This window comes from Ambystoma mexicanum, chromosome 7p (genome assembly GCF_040938575.1).
Source record: "Ambystoma mexicanum isolate Mex_15411 chromosome 7p, UKY_AmexF1_1, whole genome shotgun sequence".
Classification (NCBI taxonomy): Eukaryota; Metazoa; Chordata; class Amphibia; order Caudata; family Ambystomatidae; genus Ambystoma; species Ambystoma mexicanum.
In genome coordinates this window covers 202,171,140-202,192,675 of record NC_090939.1, presented here as the reverse complement: position 1 = coordinate 202,192,675, position 21,536 = coordinate 202,171,140, and the positions used below count along the sequence as shown (strand labels likewise).

Genomic DNA, 21,536 nt, shown 5'->3' with positions numbered 1-21,536 from the left:
CGAGCTCCATTAGGATGGACGCCCTCGGCACCTGTGCCGGTAGCCGTGTTGGATTGTTCAAGGACAGACTCTTGGAGGTGGCACTCGACGATCACTTACCTCCTGGGGTAGAAGAGGACAGCCTGGTAGGGCCCCTGAGCCCCTAAGCTTGGGAGCCAGTAGCCAGGATGGCCTCAGGTCTGGCCCCAGAGTGCCCGGAAGAGCCCCATGGCCCCTCGACTTGGGAGCCGGTAGTCTTAGAGGCATCAGGCCTGCCAGAATCTGAATTTGAGGAACCCTGATCCATGGGAACTCCAGGGAAGGCGTTGCCGTGCTGTGTAGCCATGCTGAACAGAGGGCCTACCTTGTCTTGATGAAAGGTCCTGGAGACAAAGTCTTTAAGGCAGGGAGGAGGAGAAGTGTGGAAGATCTCCCACCATCCCGACAATCGATTCAATGCTCTGTGACCAAGAGTGCTGCAAGTCAAACATGCGTCCCAGCCGTGGTCGGCCCCCAAACTATAAAGACAGATCGCAGGGGGATCCACGGCCGGGACCCAGCATTCGCACGAGGCAGATCTCGTGAAGCCTCATGTGGCCGACATGCACCAGGTGATGCTAGGCACCGAAGGGAAGTTGAGCACAATTAAAAAAACAAAACAGGGAGCAAGTGGAAATCTAAAAAAGTCTGGGCTGGCAGCCAGGTCCGAGACGTCATGCGGAAAAAAGGGCCGAGGTCAGGCGCCAGAGGGTGGGGCTTCGGCAGGGTGTTCCCATGCCTGAGGCCACGCTCCTGTGCGCTATACTACATTTGAAGGGGAAGCTCAATTTTCCACTGCCAAAGGTTCTGTTACCATCCCCATGTTGGAGGACACCCACATCGATGGAGGAAAGGGGACGGGAAGTACAAATAAGACTAAAGACTTCAGGTGTCGCACAGAAATGGACCAATGCCACTGGCTCGGCACCAGCTGCAAAATGTCTTGCATTTGCAGCTCTACAAAAACTTGTTGCCAGCAGCCTTGTTGAAAATAACCCCTCCATTACATCCGCCAGGAGGCCCAGGTCCAGGTCCTCCCTTGCCTGGTCACGCTCTGAACCACTTGTGTATGTGCACGATACAAAAAATATCTATCATATAGCTTAGCCTTTCAGAAGCCAGGTATGCAGGATGATCGTGTTGATGCTCGGGTGAAGAACCTAGCCTCTCTTGCGAGAGCACATCTGCCCGCTAGTGAATACACAGCAGAAAACAGATGGTTATGTCCAGAAGGTCTGGGTACCACATCCTTCTGGCCCAATCAGGATCATGGTTGCTCCGGACCTATTATAGCTCCTGATCACTTGTGGGATGACTGGGAACAATGGGAAAATATACAGAAGTGGGAAATTCCCTGTAGCAGAAGGGCTTGCACATCCTGATGAAACTGGATGCGAACAGGGTCCACCTGAGGGGTTCCTCAAATGGAGAAGACCTGCCAAAAGACTCCTTGGCACAGCTCCAACCCGTGGCAAACTTAGCCCTGCCTGCTCAGAGTGCCAGCCTTCATGTTCTCCATCTTGGCTAGATGAACTGCTGATAAGGAGCTCTTGTTCTGTAATGCCCAGATCCAGAGCTGCATCACCTCTCTGCACAGGGGGAATGAGCCCACACCACCTCCCTTGTTTATGTAGTGCATGGCCATAGTGTTGTCTGTCATGATCAGGACAATTTTCTCTTGTACTAAGGCAATAAAGCTATTTGCGCCAGTCTGACTGCCCTCAGCTCTAAAAGGTTTATGTTGAGTTTTGTCTCAGTCAGGGACCACAGCCCGCTTCGCTTTTGCTCGTTCTGATGAGCACCCCAAACTTTCTGCGAAGCGTCTGTAACCAAGGCTGCCTCTGGCCACGCGATACACAGGTCAAGACTACCATGCCTCTATGAACCTAAAAGAAATAGAACAAGCAGCACCACTGGCCTCCTCACTAACCCACACAATGAAATCCAGTCTAAACGAGCACAGGCAACTAAACGTAATAATCTAAACTCTGTGCCCGCCCATATCTACACAAAGAACTACACAAATCAAAATATCCACATAGCTAAACCGCCACACACACCCATACCCAAGAGCACCCTGATGCGAACTGGGTCGCTCATTAATGCTAGATCTATGGTAGCCCACGCTACCGAAATTGCAGATATCCTAAATAACAACCTGGACCTACTTGCCATAATAGAGACCTGGCTCCACGAGGCAGCAGGACCAACCCTTACGATAGCTGTACCTGACAGCCACCAGATTCTCAGAGCAGAAAGGCCTAATGCCAGAGGCGGTGGCCTAGCCATCATCTCTAAAAGTACTCTTCCCATCAGACTCGCCACCTCACCTCCTTGTTCATCCTGTGAAGTACTCAAGCAAAATTGATGCTATCCAACAACCGCACGCTAACTATCTACTTGATCTACAGGCCTCCAGGGCCACTAGGAGCCTTCGAAGATGACCCAACTAATCTCATAGCTAACAATACTAAAGACCACTCACAAACCCTGCTGATGGGTGACTAACATTGGCTTTAACAATATAGACAGCAAACATGCCCAATCAATAGCAGCCCTACTGCATGACCACGGGCTTACACAAAAAGTCTTCTCTCCAACCCACATCAAGGGTAGGACCCTTGACTTGGTATCCGATCTTAACTGCAATATAGCCATCACCGACATTGTCCCGCAACCCTGGACGAACCACCACTTAATAACCTTCACCACTACGCTTGATCTCCTTAGCCCTAAAATTATCAATATGGCACCCCTCCTCCCCACTAGAACCAACAAGGACATTACTGCGGAAAAACATATCCCCCCCTCCTCCTTCCCGCTATCAATGTACTGGACAGTAACGCCAATCCTGACACTTTAGTAAACACCTTCAACAACGCTATGACCAAAGCACTAGACACTATCGCACCAGTCAGACTGCGCAAAGGTAAACAGGAAGCACACCTGAACGCTTGGTTCACGCCCCTACTCAAGGATCTAAGAAACCAAAGAAGAAAGCTTCAAGCATCTGGCGGAGCTCCCCTACTGACAACAACAAAGACAAATTAACCCATCTATCCAAACTCTATAAAAAAAAATCAACACCAAAAAAAATATATTCGATGATAGAATCACTAAAGCCAAATCAAATACTAAAGGAACTCTTTGGCATCCTCCGAGGAAAAAATGTCCTCTCCCCTCCCCAAGGACAAAACATGGTGTACTAACATACAAAATGCGCTATCGAATAAAATCTCCACTCTCCAACTCAAAATAGCTAACAAAAAGGCCACACTCCCCCTCTCTGAGCAACAACTACCACTGCCCACCGAGACCAGTACCATCCCGCCTTTCAGCTTCTAGACTAGCTCAACTCTTGATACAGAAAAAGTCATACTCACCCTCAAACCCTCCAACTGTAAGGGTGACAGTTGCCCTGCGCAAATAATAAAGGATGCAGCCAGAGACCTAGCCCCTTTCATCACAAAGCTCAAACTCCCCCTTTAAATCTAAAACTGTGCCCACCAATCTGAAAGAATCCTGGGTCCGTCCCCTATTGAAAAAGCAAACCCTTGATCCATCCATCCCAACCAATTACAGACCTATCACCACCGTGCCCTTCCTACTTAAAATTATCAATAGAGTTGCCTACTTACAAATTCAGGACTACCTGGAAGCCAATCATTTGTTGGGCACTCGGCAATTGGGCTTCCGCCCGCTCCATGGCACCGAAACAGCCTTGCTAGACCTCAAGACACAAATCGAGGAATTAAATGATAATGGAAAAACAGCCTTGCTACTCCTACTGGACTTCGACTTGGTGGATCATGCAGTCTTATGCAGCCATCTCAGGACTGTGGCCAACTTCACAGGGGAAGCCATAGCCTGGGTTCAATCCTTTCTAGCTAACCAGACCATGAGAGTCTTCTCCACTTCAGCCTACGCCGATCCCATCCAAATAACATGTGGAGTCCCACAGGGGTCTGGTGTCTCACCCACTAGGTATAATATTTTCACCAAGCCATTGTTCGACAAGTTGGACAGACTGGGCGTCACCTACACTAACTATGCAGATGACACCCAGATCCTCTTACCCCTTTCGGGCAACTTCGAAGTGGACTCGGCCTTGCTGGACAAGGTATACATCCTCATTCAGGCATGGATGTCGTCCCACGGTCTCTGCCTGAATGACGATAAAACTGAGATACTGATCCTTGGCTCAGACACCAATCTAAAAAAATTAACCCCAAACTACGCATCCTTCAACATTGATAATATCAAGGTGATGCCTGTGGTAAAAACCTTAGGATTCTACCCGATTCCTCTCTCACCCTCAAGAAACAGGTAAATTCCCTTGCCTCTACAACAGCCTATACCTGCAAACATCCAGACCATTCCTCTCTAGTGCCAGCTGTATTACCCTGGCCAACGCTCTCATTATGTCCAGATTAGACTACTGCAATGTTTTATACTCAGGAGCCAACAGGTATATCACAGTCAGACAAACTTCAAAGTTTGCAAAACAATGCCTTGAGACCAGCGTTGAACATCCCCTACAGAGAGCACATCACTAAATTCAGAAAAGAGACTCATTGGCTAAAGATAAAGGACAGAATCCTCTTGAAAACGGCCTCTCCCACCTCCAAATGTCTAAACAATATAGCACCCCCCTACATTTCCGAAAGAATCGTTAGGAGAACAACCTCCCGACCTACAAGATCGGTGAATACATATATGCTTGAGATTCCAAGATTTAAACAGTCCACGGCTGGAGGAACTAGTTTCCCAGTTAAAGCTGCGCAATCTTGGAACACGCTCCCACTTGACCTCAGATGACCGCAATCGTATGCCAAATTCAGACATAATACACACAAATGGCTTTGCATTAACGACTCATAACCGCCTCCACCCTACCCTTTGCCTTGACCCAGCTGACACAACTACGGCAACCACTGCACCTGACACTACCACTGCAACTAATGCATATCTTGTAGGCATGCCCTCTAAGCACATGTAATGTTAAATATTCGATTTGATATGTACATATGTCTATCTATATCCTCTAAACTCCTTGACATGGAAATATTTTCTCTACTTTGTATTATATGTATGTATGCACACACATGTACTCTCCTGCGACAGGCACTGTAACTAAGCTTCGAGACTTCTTGTACTGCTGCGCACAGCTACCTAAGGGTTTGGTGCGCATTATCAAATCAATAAACAAACATGGCTGCCAAAAATGTTCGCCTGCCATCAGGTTCTTCCTGCGAGTCCACCACAGGAGATCCTGCAAAACTCTGGTCATGACTTAAGTAGGTCATGCTTGTGAGAACAGACCATTGAGATCTGAGGGCCAACTGAAGCAACGTCATTTTCAACCAGACCTCCGGCACCAGGAACACGTAGGGTTCCATGAGACCCATCAAACTAAGAAATACATGGCTGACAGACAATGTGTATTTTGAAATCTGGCGACCATCTGTTGGATGTGCAAAGCCCTGTCCTCAGGAGGAAAAGTCTTGCCCTAGGGAGAGTCCAGAACAGCTCCGGTGGACTAAAGCAGTCGGAGGGTATCTCCACCCGGGACTTCTTGAAGTTGAGGCAGAAGGCCAGTCTGTAAAGGAGTTGGCAGATGTGATAGATGAGGTCCAGAACCCGACCCGGAGAACGGCTATTACAAGCCAGTCGTCAATGTAGGCAAACGTGTAAATTCCTCCCTCTTTAGATGTCCACCACCACTACTAAAAGCTTGGTGAAAACCCTCAGGGTGGAGGCGAGCCAGAAGGGTACAACTCCAACCTGGAAGTGAGAATTGCTGATGACGAACCTCAGTTACTTTCTGTGTTCTGGGTGGATTGGCACAGGAAAGTAAACATTCTGAAGGTCTAGTGACGCAAGTCAATCCAAGGCCTGGAGGGGGTCTGCGAGAGTGGCACCACCTGGAATTTGTCCTTCCTGAAAAACTTTTTCAAGGTCTTGGGTCCAAGATGTGTTCCAGTCCTCAGTCCTCCTTTGGGACCAGAAAAATAAAAGGCAGTACCACCCCATTATTCCTTTCTGCTGGCTGCACTAATTCTATGGTAATCTCCCTCTGGAATAGTAGGTCTGGACCGAGGGTGGCTGGGCAGGAGGGGGGGCAATACAGCAGAAGCAGTAGAAAGGCCAGGCAGTACCCATGGGTGACCACCTGCCGCCTGCATGCGTGCTTCCGTAGTAAATTCCAGTAATTTCTCCAGGCTATCATCTGCTTTAGGTCCAAAAAAATGAGATCAAATGGCATGTCCAGAAACTTAGAACATCTTGTGCAAACCCAGACTTCCTGAGGCAGACAAACCTATGTGAAACCAGAGCCTGTAGTTATCACTCTCCCCACACAGTCTGTGGCATTGAGACCTGAGTGGAGTGCTTGGCAAATGGCTTCCTTGCCATCCCCAATTACGTTGAGGAATCATTGCTCATTTCGGCTTGTGGGATGTGCTCCGCAGCCTCCAATATCACTGCCCAGAAGGTGTGGGTATATTCGGCAAAGGCACATGTTGCATTAATGGCTTTTAGATTCATACTGCCTGAATCAAAGACTTTTTTTTAGATAGGGTGCCATACCTCTTCTCGCACATGTCAGGGGCCAAGGAGGAGTAAGAGCTTGAGCTTGCTCTGGCATTAAGAGTCACAGTGTCACCACTAGGCTGTCATGAGTGGGGTGCCTTGAAAGGAAGTCCAGTTCAGAGGATGCTGTTTTATATTTCTTCACTAGATCATTCCAAAACAAAATAGTTGATGTCTAGAAGGTTTGGAATGAATCCTTACCTCTGGCACTGATCTGGGAAACACTCCAGATAATCGTTCTTCGCCTGCCAACGCATTACAAAAGGGGAAAGACCATATTAAAATCAGGCTTGGTCCCACCCTAAAAAGGGACATCCCTTCTGCACGAGACCACAAGCATCCCCAAACATGTTTCAGCCTTGTTGGGCCTCATCATTGAGTAGCTGCTTGGGTCTCCAGGCCCAACAGGCACGGGACCCACGTTTGGGCATACCCTTCCCACTCAAAGTGACTTACACAAAACAAAAGAGGTGATGGCTGGAAGGTTTGGAATTAATCACTAGATCATTGTAGACTGCTGGCATGGAGGAGGGGTTTTTCCATAGCTCAAACAAGGGATCTTTGATGGCAGCATGGAAGGGCAGTACAGGTTCCACCTGTGTCCCGTCAAGAATGTCTAAGGTAATGCTCCTCTTCCGAACAGGAGTGCACCCCGGCCAAAGCATGTGTGGCTTTTGCCATCATCCTTCTGTGTGCATCATCAGTATGGGCATAACAGTCAGGCTGCTCTAACTCCACCCCTGGAAAGGTGTTTAGTCTACTAGCATGCCTAAAATGCAGGGAAAGTTCAGATAGCCTGTTCTCTTCAGGCTGGAACTCCTCAGAGGCACAAGTCAATGCAAAGGGATCAAATCTAAACAGAATTGAGTTGCCATACTCGTCAAATATGAATCGGAATGTAACCAGGAAAGAGTTTCTGGGTTTTGGAGTAAACCTCGAAGTCTAGGACGTTGAGGGGACTTTTGCAGTCGGCACAGACATTAACTCTAAGAGCTTAGCAATCAATAGGCCTCCCAAAGCAGCATTGTCAAGGTCCTAGCCGTACTTGGGATTTTGGGAGTGCAGGAAGGACAAGACTCGAAACGCTGCCGCCTTTGTCAGGAGCGATGGGCTCAACAGTCTTTTGCCTCCTGAGGAACTGACTTGCTTTCAGGAAGACTGCTAATATTTTTGTATTTTATTTTAAAGCTTCCTATTGACATTTGTACTTAAACACATTTAACATTCACAACAGGCACAATATGAATACCTCCCCATGGCCAATCCCTTCTTTCCCATCATGACCAGCAGCCTCCTACCCCCGAACCCCCAGGCCCCATTTACCAATTTTACCCATCCCGTGCCTACCATTTCTTCCAAATGTTCCGATATTTCCTTTGCATCCCTCTCGTCCGGTATGCAATTCTTTACATGCTACAAAAATATTCAATGCCTCTTTCCCAACTGACAATCGACGGCATGTCTCTGGACCACCCCCCCATTTAGCTGCCAGGTCCCTCTTGACAACCATTGCGGCAATTGCGATCAATGTACTGTCCCATTTCGTCCCCTCCCATTCCCCACTAATGGAGAGCAGCAACATTTTGGGGTCTTTAGGCACCCTTAAGCCCAGGATCTCGTTCATCTTCCCCAAGACCCGTTTCCCACACTTCCAAATCTGAAAGAAAGTGCCCACCACCCCCTGAAATTTGAGACCAGTGTCGTCTTCGGCTCTGCCCATCCTGTGGAGCCTGTCCCTCTGGAGATACTTTATGCAATATTTTGTATTGGATCAATCTCATCCGCGAGGATACATTAACCTCTCCTGCCGCCACCATGGTTCCAACCCATTATTCGCTTTCCAGGGTTCCTAGATCCCTTTCCCATTTGTCTTAATTGTGTTAGGGGAGGGGCAGAGAAGTTAGTTATGGCCTGGTATAGTGTTGATATCCCTTTCCTCTATAGGGCCTCAAGGGGGTGGACTGAGTGGGGAGGACCATGCCCCCATGGCTCCTCCTCTTTGGGATGGGCGGGGATCACGAAGAGACAGGGTCACATGTTGCAGGTCATGTAAGTGGCAGCTAGGTGCTGTTTGGTCCAGAAGTAGAAAAGTCTGAACGTGCCTGGGGAGAAAGAATGGGTCCTCAAAGTCTGTGCTATTTATGATCTGGAGCCCATCAGTGTAAAGGGCGTTCTACAGATGCTGTTTGCTGCTGTGTGCCTCCTGCTGCTCTTGTTGAGCTTTTGTTATTCTGTGCACCTGAATACCTCGAAGTAATTGCCTGTCACGCTCTGATTCGCGTCGGACTGTGGCTAGAGCCGTAGCAGTTTGAAGCGAGCGTGCCCAACAACCGTTGCGCATCACGTGGTAGCAACAAGCCACGCCCCCCCGGAAGCACGGTCAAAAAGAAGACCCGACTGCCCTTGCGGCGTTAAGCCCGTCGGTGTAAAGGGCGTTCTACAGACGCTGTTTGCTGCCGTTTACGGCTGGTGACGCGGTAAGCACAATAACTTTCTTTCAACACAACTGTATAGTATTGATCTAATTGCGAGAGAGATAATGGACTCCACTAAACCCCGCACTAGATTACAGGAAAAATTGGAAGAGACACTAGCTAATGTGCCAAAAAACCCCATATGTATCGATCCAGCTGCAAGCCCCAATCAAGATCACCGTAGCACCCTTGCTAACACAACAAACAAGACCGACCAACCGCCCCTTGCTGAGTCAAAGACAGAATAATCACGGCACTTATACAAAACTCAACAGGAAAGGATGAACAATCTGATATAAAACCTGCAACGAAATAATAAAAAAATAAAACTAAGCAGACCGATTTAGCAACTCAAAACAGTGTGCCTCCTTTACACACTGACATCCACACAAGCTACAAAAAAATCGCTCAAGGACATACCCGGATTTACCCTGTACCCCATCTTTACAGCAAAGAGCGCACAATGCAAAACAACAATGGCAAACGTCTTATTACCTGCTAGATTCTCCACAACAAAACACAAACAAACAACTAGAAAACCGTGTGGCCCACCTATCTCGAAATCACGGAAATAGATGCAATTATGGACTCACAGGAACGAAGAAAAGAAATTTTTGGTGGCCCAAAGATCAACAAAACAATGGCAACAAATAGCACATCGACGCCAATCAACAAACTCAAATCCATGCACATTAAAACCTCTCACGCCCCCCCATGTCTCCACATCAAAATCCTCACCAATGGACAATCAACCTGCAATAGACGAGATTCCAACGAACATTCTCACTGAGACCCCAGAAAGAATTCCAACCACAATGCTGGACCTCCAAAACACGCTAGTGGCTGTTCTTTCATTAGCCATGGTACCCTTCCTTAAGATCCAAGAAGCAATGGTAGATTCTACAAAAGACCAAGCGACCCTATTGGCTATGATCCTAACAAAACAAATCAATATTGAAGCCTTCATAGGTACGATACAAGAACGCTTCAACTATGAGGCAGAAGATTCCAGGAGCTGGCAAAGCCGACTGGCAGAAATCAAAAGAATTGATCAGGTAGATAAACAAAACCTTACAGATACCCTGACAACAATCACAAAGAAAATGTTGGATGACAAATCAAAAAAACACCTTGACACAGACAAACCAGATCACTTAACACAACCTCAAAGTGATAAACCAGAAAAAGCTACATCTGATGGCAAAATCAAAATAAACCAAACAATATGGGATATTGTTATAATTGTGACTAGGAAAAGAGCCATGTTGAAATTTGTGTGACGTCATAACCGAAATGCCAATAAACTGATTTTCAAAAAGAGGAAATGTGTGACCTTCACTACCTTTTACAGGCATCTTCCTTGTCCCAGTATTGAAGTGGTAACATGGTCTAGTGTGCATTACTCTGTCTCCTTTTCCTCGTCTCAGTAATGTGAAGTGTCCCATGTGGGGTGAGGGGAGCTGGCTTACAATAGTCCATACAGTTCGGGGGAGGGTTAGGTTGTCAATGGGAAAAGGGGGACCAGGTCTCGCCCGAGGGCATCACAATCCTCAAGCACCTTCCACCCAGTTGATCCTCCCTCGCTTCTCCACCCATATGGTCAGGATCCAAAAGCGATGTACTTTCCCTGGCCACATGCACAGAGGATCCAAGAGTATAATAAGTGACAATACCAACAGGTCACTCATAGTACTGACACCAATGTCACGTCCGGACTTTACGACGAACAGCGCAGAGGACTGTCATAGCCCCGGCATCAAGGCACCACCTGCTGTCAAAGTTTCCAAAATCTTCTGCCACAGAAAGAATATATCGAAGATGAGGAAACCGTGGAAAAAGAGAATCCATTGGAAAAAGAATATCCCACACCTTAGCATCAGCTATAGAATACATCAAGGGTCTGAAAGCAAATTGTATTACGTAGCCATCAAGGAAATGTTGCAGGCATTGTGCAAACCCTTCGCAAAGTCCTGTTACCAGGCGAGGAGAGGGTGTCTCTAGGGTTGCTGCTTCTTTACAGTAACTAGCTATCTCAAAACGCAATTCTCTACCTTCAATGCGCAAACATCAGTGGTCATGGTCTGTAGGGCCAAAACCAGTTCTCGGATCTGCTCCATTTGGTATTTTGTCACTGGCATCTCAATTTATCAGCAACTGGCCTTACGAGTGGATCCTGGCACCAAGATGTACATGCTGGTTAAGACCCGTCTGCCAGATTCTCCGCAGTGGACTTCTGGTTGAGACAACACATCACAGGGAGCTGTGGTTAATGGGAAGATCTGGAGGAAAAAGGAGGTGCTGAAAAAGTAAAGGTTATGTTTACTGGGGGTGATATGAAGCGCAGAGCCAACTTCAAGGCAGCGGGCCAATATTCAGGATAGAACAATCACAGTGTGCAATAAGGAAGGGCAGGAGCAGTAGCGTAGAAGAGCAACAAAAGGTACTGGCAAAAAGTACTATGAAGGAACAGCATGGTTGGGTTCTAGGGCGAAAGGGAATCATTGAGAAAAAACGAAAATAAGGCAAGAACTTGGCAGACCAACAAATGGACAGAAAGGATCAAGAAAAGGAGGGAAACCCAGGACCTGAAAACAATTGTCTCACGGTACAATGAAGTGAACGCTCTAAGAAAGCAGGAGTATTAAGATGCAGAGCGAATATCCGCTAGCCCGGAAAGATCCCCAGCAGGACGTCAGCCACAGCAACGGCCACAGATCCATAGCCTGTGTTGGCGGCCATCTTTGGAAGGGCTGAGTCTAGGTGTACCACTGTAGCGGCATTCTTGGAATGAGCCACTGAGATGGCCAGACAAACAACGTACACGGCAAGCTGCTTACCGGTTAATAGGGAGGAAAGGCACAGTGGACTAGGTTATTCATTTTGCTAAGGTATAACAGGACTGCTCTTACATCAAGAGTGTTCTGACCTACTTTGCGAGTTGGGAATAAAAGCTGGAGACTCAACAGATTACCATAGAATTTGGAAATGTATTTAGGTGAGAACTGTGGATGCATTCTTAGGGCCACATTATGTTTATGAATTCTGAAACAGTTAATAACTGATAAAGCCTACAGTTCACAGATGTTTAAGATAGATGAAACATCTATCAAGAAAGCAACTTTATAAGTGTGGCCCTTAAAAGATGTCAGGTCGAGGGTAAGAGATTGGTGGGTATATGCATTTCACCCCTGCCATAAAAGCTGCAACAGTTTTTTTCCACCAAGAGACTATGTTGAGAAGTAGTAAATGCTGCCAGGTGTACTTAAAGGGAATTATAAACTAGCCCAGAGTCCAATAGTTACAGCAGATATATGACTATATGCTGGAGTGCAGTTAATTGAATTGACATGTTTTGGAACACCAGATGACAAACCATTTCTATTTATTGTAGTTGCAGTGTCTGGTGTTAGGTTTGTGTTCCTCTTTTTAGAAATCCATGCATCTTTGAGGTCATTGTAAATGGCCAAACCCTTTGACATCAGGAGCCATGCTGCCAAATTCAGTTTGCGCAGGGTTTGGGTGTGATTTGACTCTGACAAATACACAACTTAATGACGCAACAGCAGAGTTTGACTGGTGGTTGAACCACCATTTTCAGCTTATTGCCCGCATTGGTGCAATAGGAATCAGTGTTAATTGTTTGCATATCAGTTTCTGCGCTATTCTGTGTATATAGGATTAGGAGGAAATACATAAGAAAATAGCCAGGACCATTTCATTCATAGGGCATTCCCTAGTGACCACTTCTGTGGGTGCCTTGATGCAATTGTTGGGCATTTGGCTTTCTGGGCTGTTCAACTGAGGGAATGGCCCAAACGGCAAAAATCTGTTTGAGTGTGTTTATGTCTACTTCTCGGTCACTACTTTGAACAAGAAGCCTGCATATGCTGTCTGATAAGCAGTAATCTCCTGGTACAACTTGCACTTGAAGGAAGACATTCCTTGTGGTGCACCAGTGGAAAGTTATTTGTGTCAGTATAGACAGGGGTCTTGAGTGTGTGTCCATTTATATAGAACATGGTAATGGTGTTGTGGACGTTCTTGTCCTGAATGTGGCTCTGGAAAGAGTAAAGCACTTTTTCTATGGCTAGAACATTTAACACATTTATGTGCCGCTTTGCTTGAAGTTGTAACCACACGCCTTACAATGGGCTCCCCATCCAACCCGAAAGTCGTATGTAGTGATTGTTATTGGTACTGGCCGGATGTTCAAAAGTCTGCCGTTTAGTATGTGTGCTTCTGTCCACCTTTTCAGACCTTTTACCACCCTTTTCAACACTACCACTAGACTGTCCTATTCACCACACACTTGAGACTGGTCTGTGAGCCATTGTTGAAGTGTGCACATGTTTAGTCATATCAGAGGCAAGATGTAAATACATGAGGCCATCACGCCAAACAGCCTCATGACTTTCTGCACAATCATTTGGCTGCACTCTCTTGCGTGGGGTAGGCTATTGCGCCTTTTGTGTCCAGAATCGGCCTAAAGAAGGTTTTGGTTTGAGAAGGTATGAGACTTATTTTGACCTTGTTGATTGAAAACCCTAGATGATGGAGTGCCCTCCTCCTTATTGGGAGGGTTTTCAGTGACAGAGGAGCATTAGCCCACTTTCTAGCGGTAGTGACCACGAGCGAGTCTGGTGCTGCTTGCCTCTAATATAAACTTGATCTGAGGGTGAAAGGTGAAACCTTTTCTCTATACCCTTAGTATAGGTTTAGTAGCAAATGACCAATTTCTTTTTTGACTGATTGCAGTAGTAAGAAAGCGAGAAATTTGCTTTTTTTACCCCTTATCTTCTATTAATTCCATGTTTTTTGCCAATTTTATTAAGGGCTGTATATTTGTAGTGATCTTCGGTCAGTCACGAGAAAACCAGAGACGACTCCTTGTCTGGAGTATGCATGATGCAATCATCTAGAACACACACACACACACACACACACACACACACACACACACACACACACACACACACACACACACACACACACACACACACACACACTGAGTGTCAGAGTAAGTGTCTGGAAATTGTTCTCTGGCCTGCACATCCACATGCAAGTGTCTTTTTTGTGCTTGGAGTTCGTAGTCCTCCATGAAAGAGACAATTTTCCGCATAGTACTCTTGAAATTCACCATAGAGCGTTCTGTTACTGGGTTTTGGGATGGAGTCTGATGATTGAGATTTGACATGGAGCTTCGCGCTCGGCTTGCCGTGGAGTCTGAACCTGTCTAGGAGCGTTGCCCTCGGATCGTGCGGCGCTGACCTCACTAGGAAGGATGTCCTCTTTTTCAGCCCAATCCTCCCCCAACTGCGAAAAATCCACTACCCCCTTCAGCTGCAAATTCACAGATCAGGATGGTGTAGCCTAGGTGTATGTACCCTGTTGGCTGGATGCGGCCTTTTTCAATGTCATTTGGTCTGACTGAGCAGACTTGCTTTAACTGCGCATTGTTTTTGACGATGTCAGAGGTTTCTGAACTTTGTGTGCAAGACTTATTCTGCACTGCGAAGTGTGTTTGACGCACTTGGAGCAACAGCTCAGAATGATGGTGCGTGTTTCAGGCCATGTTACTGTGCAGCCTAGTGGTCACCTGATGTCTTCTTCCTGACTTGTAGTTAAGATGAGTCTTCTGAGCTGGAGGCTGGGGCGTGAGGGGCTTGTCTGTAGGTGCCTCTACGCGTGGGTCCTTCGAGACAAGTATGTCCACATATGTCGATACCTAGACTTCGAGAGACTGCACAGTTGTGCTGGCCCTCACCCTCTGCAGATTCAGCTTGCATGGTAAAATTATCCAAGCGTTTCTGCCGACGGTCCCTTAGAGTTTTTCGAGTTTAATTTTTGGCATGCCCTCCAGCAGTCCTCAGAGTGATCCAGCGGAAATTGTTGTCCTTCAAGATTTACTATGGGCAGAATTTAAAACAGGTATTCTTCATTTAGGGGTCAGGAACAGTAAAACCAAAAGAAAAAAAGATAGTGTTTATATTCACCCTTCCCACATGCCCTAGTAAACGCAGAAGAATGAAGGGAATTGCGGCTTCCACTTCTTTGGCTTTCTCCGAATGTTTTGAAAAATGTCCATTGCGGCGCTGGGTGACGTCAACAAGTGAAGGATAAGGAGTACCACTGTGAATAGGATTGTTGTGACAGATAGTCCTGTTTACACCTGTGTTTGATTTCTAAAAACAAAATGTAATGCTCCAAGCCAACCACTAGATGGCAGCCTATGCAAAGCACGTGAATTTGCACTGATTCACACCCAGTAATCCTCTTTGTGTGGCTTGTATATGCTTCAAACCACATGCTTTGAGCATAGGCCGCCATCTAATGGTTTGGGTTGAAGTACTGTATCTTGTTTATTTCAGATAAAAAAGGGACATTACTTTTACCCTGTGTCTTATCCTATACATATAAAAGGGACCCATGATCCTTTCATGCGTCAACGTCCTCGGATTGTTTTTTTTTTTTGGCATCAACAATGCGTATACTGCTCAAGTGTAGTTGCATTTTGCACTGTGCCACCACTCCCATGTGTGGAGGCTGGAAAGGTAGTACCTTGTGGTTATACTTACCTTTATTTTTTAATTGCTAAGAGTTGTCCAACCCAAGAATAAATAATTGTATTTGTATATATTCTACCTAATTTGTATTATGGAGTGTGCTTTGTGCTTAACAAAATCCCACACTCTCTGAAGTCTAGGCTTTACTGCTAAGTCACACTACCTTGACAGAGTTTGTCTAGACATTAGTGTCTATCCCTGTTCACCAGAATAGGGTCGCCTCTCAGAATCTGTCCACAGGGCAGATTAAGAAAATTAATTTCAACAGTGGACAAGGTGGTCTGAAAAACGAAATTAAGAATATGTCCATACAGTCATTCAGTGTTGTTCTGTCAGCTATATTTCAGCACCCCACTGGGTCCCTTGGTTCCACGTTCTTTCAGTCTCTCTCTGTGGTTATGTTCGGGCCGTCTCCCTTGAATTCTGGTTCTGCATAGGTGAGCAATAAGCCTGCGTCTAAGCGTAATCATCCTCTCCCTCTAGACTGTGAAGTGGAAGATCTAACAGCGGATCCCCTCTGCTTTAAGTCCCCTCCATTTAAGTTTCTGGGATTTGATGGATAGCAGGGGTTGTCAAACTACTCCCATCCCATTCTCAATGGCTCAGGCTTTCTATATCACTGCCTTCCGATAGGACTGCTAGGGTCCACGCACTATTCCATCCCTGCAGGTGCAGGGGTGTCTGGGTGCCTACCCAATGTCCATGTTGTAGAAGGGACAGCATACTCCATCCAGTTGGGTTCCAACATCCTGCCTGGCCATATGGGTATATTACTAAATAAATAAAGGATCTTTAAAAGAACTATCATTTGAAGGATAGCTATCCTGCCGTATAATGAGATGGGAAGTCTGGTCCACACTTGGAGTTTCGTAGTAAGAGATTGGATTAATTGTTCATAATTGTCTGTGTATAGTGTATTTTTCCCTTTAGAGATCAATATGCCCAAGTATCGGATGTGTTGTGCAGACCAATCGAGCCCAAATGTGTTTGCAGTGCATTCTGTGTTGGGGGTCAACGGGAATATCTCCGACTTAGTGTTATTCATTTTATATGCTGAATATTCAGCAAAGTTTTGTATGTCTACCATGATGGGTGCCAGATTTGTCTCGATGTTTCTAATGTATAAGAGTGCGTCATTTGCATACAATGATATTGATTGGGTCAGGCAGGTCATTCTTATACCCCGTCGCCATGTTTCTGGCGTATGAACGCCACCATTGGCTCGATAGTTAAAGCAAACAATATGGGAGAGAATGGGCAACCCTGTCTTGTGTCTTCCCAACAAAAACATCTCGGATATCGTCCGATTCGTAAGGACTCTAGCACCAGGTGCTGTGTTTAGCAGTCAAACACATCTTATGAAATAAGGGCCCATTCCGAACTTTTCCAGAACCGCGAATAGGTATTCCCATGATACAGAGTCAAAGGCCTTGTTAGCATCCAAGGAGACCACAGCAGCATTTGCACCTGGGTCTATTTGTGCCATGACTCCGAATAGCCTTCGAAGGTTCAGGGCGGGGGATCGGGTTGGTACAAATCCTCACTGGTCTGGATAGACTAGGGTCAGCACATTCGGTAATAACCTGTTGGCCAGTACCTTTGCAAATATTTTGGCATCAGAATTGATTAGTGACAGGGGCCTGCAGGAGGACATGTCTTGCTGAGATAGTCTAGGTTTTAACAATACCGTAATCACAGCCTCCCTCATAGACACCGGTAGTACACCGTATTCTAATGCTTCCTCCCACACTTTCAAAAGTATAGGGGCAAGGTCAGCCTGGAATTATTTATAGAGTTTGGCTCCTAGTCCGTCCGTACCTGGTGCCTTCCCCGATGACAGCCTTAATCACCTCAACTCTCTCTTCACAAGTAATCGGTTGTTCGAGGGCTTTTTTGACCTCAGAAGGTAGTTTCGTTGAGATAATCATGTATTTGTTACTAATTTAGTATCCTGATTAGAGTACCGTTTGGTATAAAACTTTGTGAATTCCTGATTTATTTCATTCTCCTTCGCGAGGACAGTGCCATTTGTCGTCAGAATGCTCGTAATTGGGTGACGTTGCCCATCTGTTCTGATGAAGTTGGCAAGAGATTGTCCTGCTTTATTCCCCTCCCCGTACCTACGTGCCCCAACGGGAGCTGCTATGTACTGTATTTCTCTAGCAGCAAGTTTATTGAACTAGTGTATCAATTTATTGATTTCAGCCAGTACATCCTCATTATGAGTATTACTGCAAGTGATCTCTAGACCCCGTAGTTTTGTTTCGATCCCTGCAAGTTCCAAGTCTCACAGACTTTAGAAGGCCCATAGTTTTAGATATAAGAGCCCCTCTCACCCAGACCTTAAACGTCTCCCAGAGCTTCTAGTATCGGGCAACAAAACACACATTGTTAGTAAAGAATTCTGTAATTTGAACATGCAAGGTCTCCGTTGCATTAGGGTCGTTGAGAATATTCGCCGGCATCCTCCATCTTCTAGCCGGTTTAGGTGAGTCACACAGCCCCAGTGTCAGTGCTATCGGGAAATGAGCTGAGTGTACGAGGGTAAATGTCACAGTGCATCAGTGAGTTAGTAGTAGAGGAAGAGAGAAGCCAATAGTCAATACGTGATTCCAAATCATGGATAGAGGAGTAATACGTGTATTGTTCCTCATACGGGTGTAATGTCCATGCATCGATCAATGATGATTGTGTCTGTATTTGTTTAAGGGTAATGGCTGCTTTAGTGGGTGGTCTAATAACCGTAGAGGATCTATCATAATGGGGTCAAGAACTGTGTTGAAATCTCCCCCCCCATATTATCCATGCCTCCTCTAAATTTATAAGTATATCCAAAATAGTGAGATAAAAGTTTGGATCATCTATGTTAGAGACATAGGTATTAACCACGGTGATGGGCTGCCCAGCTACCGTACCCCAGACCACCACATATCCTCCCTGGGGGTCTGTTTTGCTACCCACGCATTGAAAACCCAGAGCTGGGTGTATCAGAATAAGCATCCATCTGGCCTGCGTAGAGTAGTCCCTGTAGTAATGTTGTCTGCCCTAGCTCGGGAGAATACTGTAGCTCCCACAACTTGGAATCGTGTTTCCATCACATCCACTTCCCCCTTAAAAAACATGAACAAAACTTCCCACACTCCCCTCCACCCACCCACCTCCCGCATCATCAACCTGATCTAGACAATGTTCCCATTCAAAGTTGTGGATCCTTCCAGATGTTGCCATTTGCCGCTACTTGTCTGACCTGGTCAGGAATCTGAAACCAGTTACAAGGGTCACAGAAAGGGCCACCTACTAGAATATTTCAACCAATATAAAGGATATTATCATGTGTATTGTTCAATCTGCTGGGTCTTGTTCCTCTTCATGTCGGGGGTTTCTGTTCTGGTTTGGTCTGCGGTCTCTGGGAGGGAGGGTATGGAAGCTTTGATACAGGCTGTAGCAGCTGTCGGTGTCTCAAAGAAATGCGCTCTTACCCCATGCTGGATCCTCATCTTAGCAGGGAAAATCAGGGCATAGGGCACCTTGCGTGCCCGAAGTAGCCTTTTGACTGGTTCATAGTATCTTCTGTTAGCTTGAACGCCTGCAGCGAAATCCCAATATATATGTATCCGGTTCTCCTCATGGTGCAGGGTACCTTGCTCTCTAGCTATTTTAAGTATCTTGTCTCTAGCTCTAATTAAGGAGGCAAGCAATAATCCTACAGGGTGGTGCCCCAGGTTTGGGAACCGGGGAAAGGGTACGGTGTGCTCCTTCGATCAGGAAATGTTCCGAAAAGGATTCCGGACCAAAGAGACTTGGAGAGATTCAAAGTGAGTTTCGATTGCACCTTTGCCAAATTGTTCTGAAACCCCTACAATGCAAATATTATTTCTTCTAGATCGGGATTCAAGATCCTCACATTTGTTCTGTAACTTAGAGAGGTCTACTTTTAATTATGCAATGTCTCTGCCATAATGGGAGATCGCATCTTCATTGGAACGGATTCTACCCTCAGCCTGCGTGATGCGTGAGCTTTCTTTATCGACCCTTGCCTTAAGCGAGCCGATGATGCCAACAATGTCATACAATTTGACATTAATTGCGAGGAATCCATTTTGTACAATAGTTGTCAAGTGGTCTTCCCTGTCCCCTGCCTCATTTTCAGTTTGGGTGGTGGGCGTGTTCGGCGTTCCCGCCGTGGAAACTTGCATGGGCCCTTCCATCTTTGCTCCTGCTCCCTTTGTCATCTTGTTTACCCGATACGGCACCCCTTTGTATTCCGTGTTGCCATACTACAGCGTGGATTATCTCCATCTCAGGTAGGGTAATCTTCTGTTGGTGCCTACACGCTTATGGTAACCAAAGTTGGTACCACGTACTGTCAGTGTAAACTGTAAATGGTTCAGCCCTTCAAAGCGGATATTCCAATATGGGCTTTTAAGTGGGGAGGTTCAATGTTGTCCACAACCCCGTATTTAAACGCAGGCGGCTTCTCTGTGGTCGTGTGCAGTGACCAACCATGTGTCGGAACGGAATAGTGTTGAAACGTGTTCTCTGTGTATCAGTACCCAGTGAATGGATTGTGTTCTTCCATGTCTCGTGGTTGTTCTATTGTTATATATTGCTTGCGCGCATATTAGTTGGTCAGAGCTTTCCTGGGGTTAATTTTGTGTCGCAGTGTATCACTTGATTTCTGGATAGCTCAAATTCGGCTACTGGATTTTGATTGTCTCTGCCACCCCTATTCTCATTAATAATCACAGGTATTACGAGCAAAGGTATGTTTCCTCCTAGCTCGCAGGGTTTAAAACCAGCAATTTAATTGAGGCCCAGCTGAATGTCCCACGTTTTGGTTAATTCACAGCAGGTGTCTAGTTGACTCGAGAATCAGTCATATTCCATTTGCCACATCAGGTGCGTCTCACAGTTCAGCTGCAGTAGCAGACCCGAGAGTAGTATCACAGTCTGGGTTGTCTCGGGTCACTTGGAGGGGGTAGTGCGTAAGCTAACACATTAGGTGTACAGCACTGCTATATCACGTTACCAGGCCAGCGTATCATTAGTTTCTCGTGTCTAGGTGTAAAGTAATTTGGGTATAGTTCATGCAGCAATATTATGGTGCGTTGGGATTTATGGCACACACAAGGCAGCGGGGGGGGGGGTTACCTTTCTAGTATCCAGCTGTTCTCCGCTCCCTGACTGTCCGCGTGTGATGGAGGGCACCGCGGCCCTTCAACCGCCGAAGTCCGAAAGACCTCTCTCAGCACTGTGGCACGGAGCAAGATCCACGTGTGATGATCAGGGGCGTTTGGGGGGGTGGGAGAATGGGGGGGTGAAAATCGAGGCTGCAGCAGTTCACATCGACCCGAGGGTGCCCCCCCCCCCCGCATACCAGCACGCCAATGAGGCTCAGGTCGGTCCTTGTTGCTCCCGACATTACAGTGGTGGTGTGCCGAGCCTCACCCTTAGTCTGTCCATGGCTGTCACCAACAACCTTTTTTTCCTGCCGAGCCGACGCCAATCGGCAACCGTAATCCTCTTTCCACCTCAACGTGAGAGAGGAACGGGTCGCCTGGTGTAGGCACGCCGTCACGTCGTCCAGGGATATTTGGCCCGCTACAAATCCGCTGCAGTCCAATGCCGATGGCGTTGCTCACTGGCTTCCCCCATGGGGAGTGTAAAACAGGGTTCCTGTGCACCGTTGTGCAGTCGTATCAATGTTCAAGGCCTCGTACACAATGTTCCTCGTGTATCTTATGGCTGTCTGGATATTCAGAAGCGCCCCGGTGTGGCTTTGCCAGTTTCTTGAAGCTCCTCTCCCAAACGGCTTGTTGGGCTTCTCCAGCGGCCTCCAGTGCCAACCTGGTCGGTCCCCTACACAGATTGCATTGTACCTCGGGTCCAC

The 21,536-nt window shown here is 46.6% G+C and overlaps 1 protein-coding gene across 3 annotated transcripts in view; it reads right to left on the bottom strand.

Annotated features, from left to right (window-relative positions):
- The window catches only part of BRWD1 (bromodomain and WD repeat domain containing 1), a 3,236,587-nt gene that overhangs the window by 2,719,237 nt on the left and 495,814 nt on the right, over nucleotides 1-21,536 (bottom strand). The gene's annotated exons all lie outside the window — the stretch shown is intronic.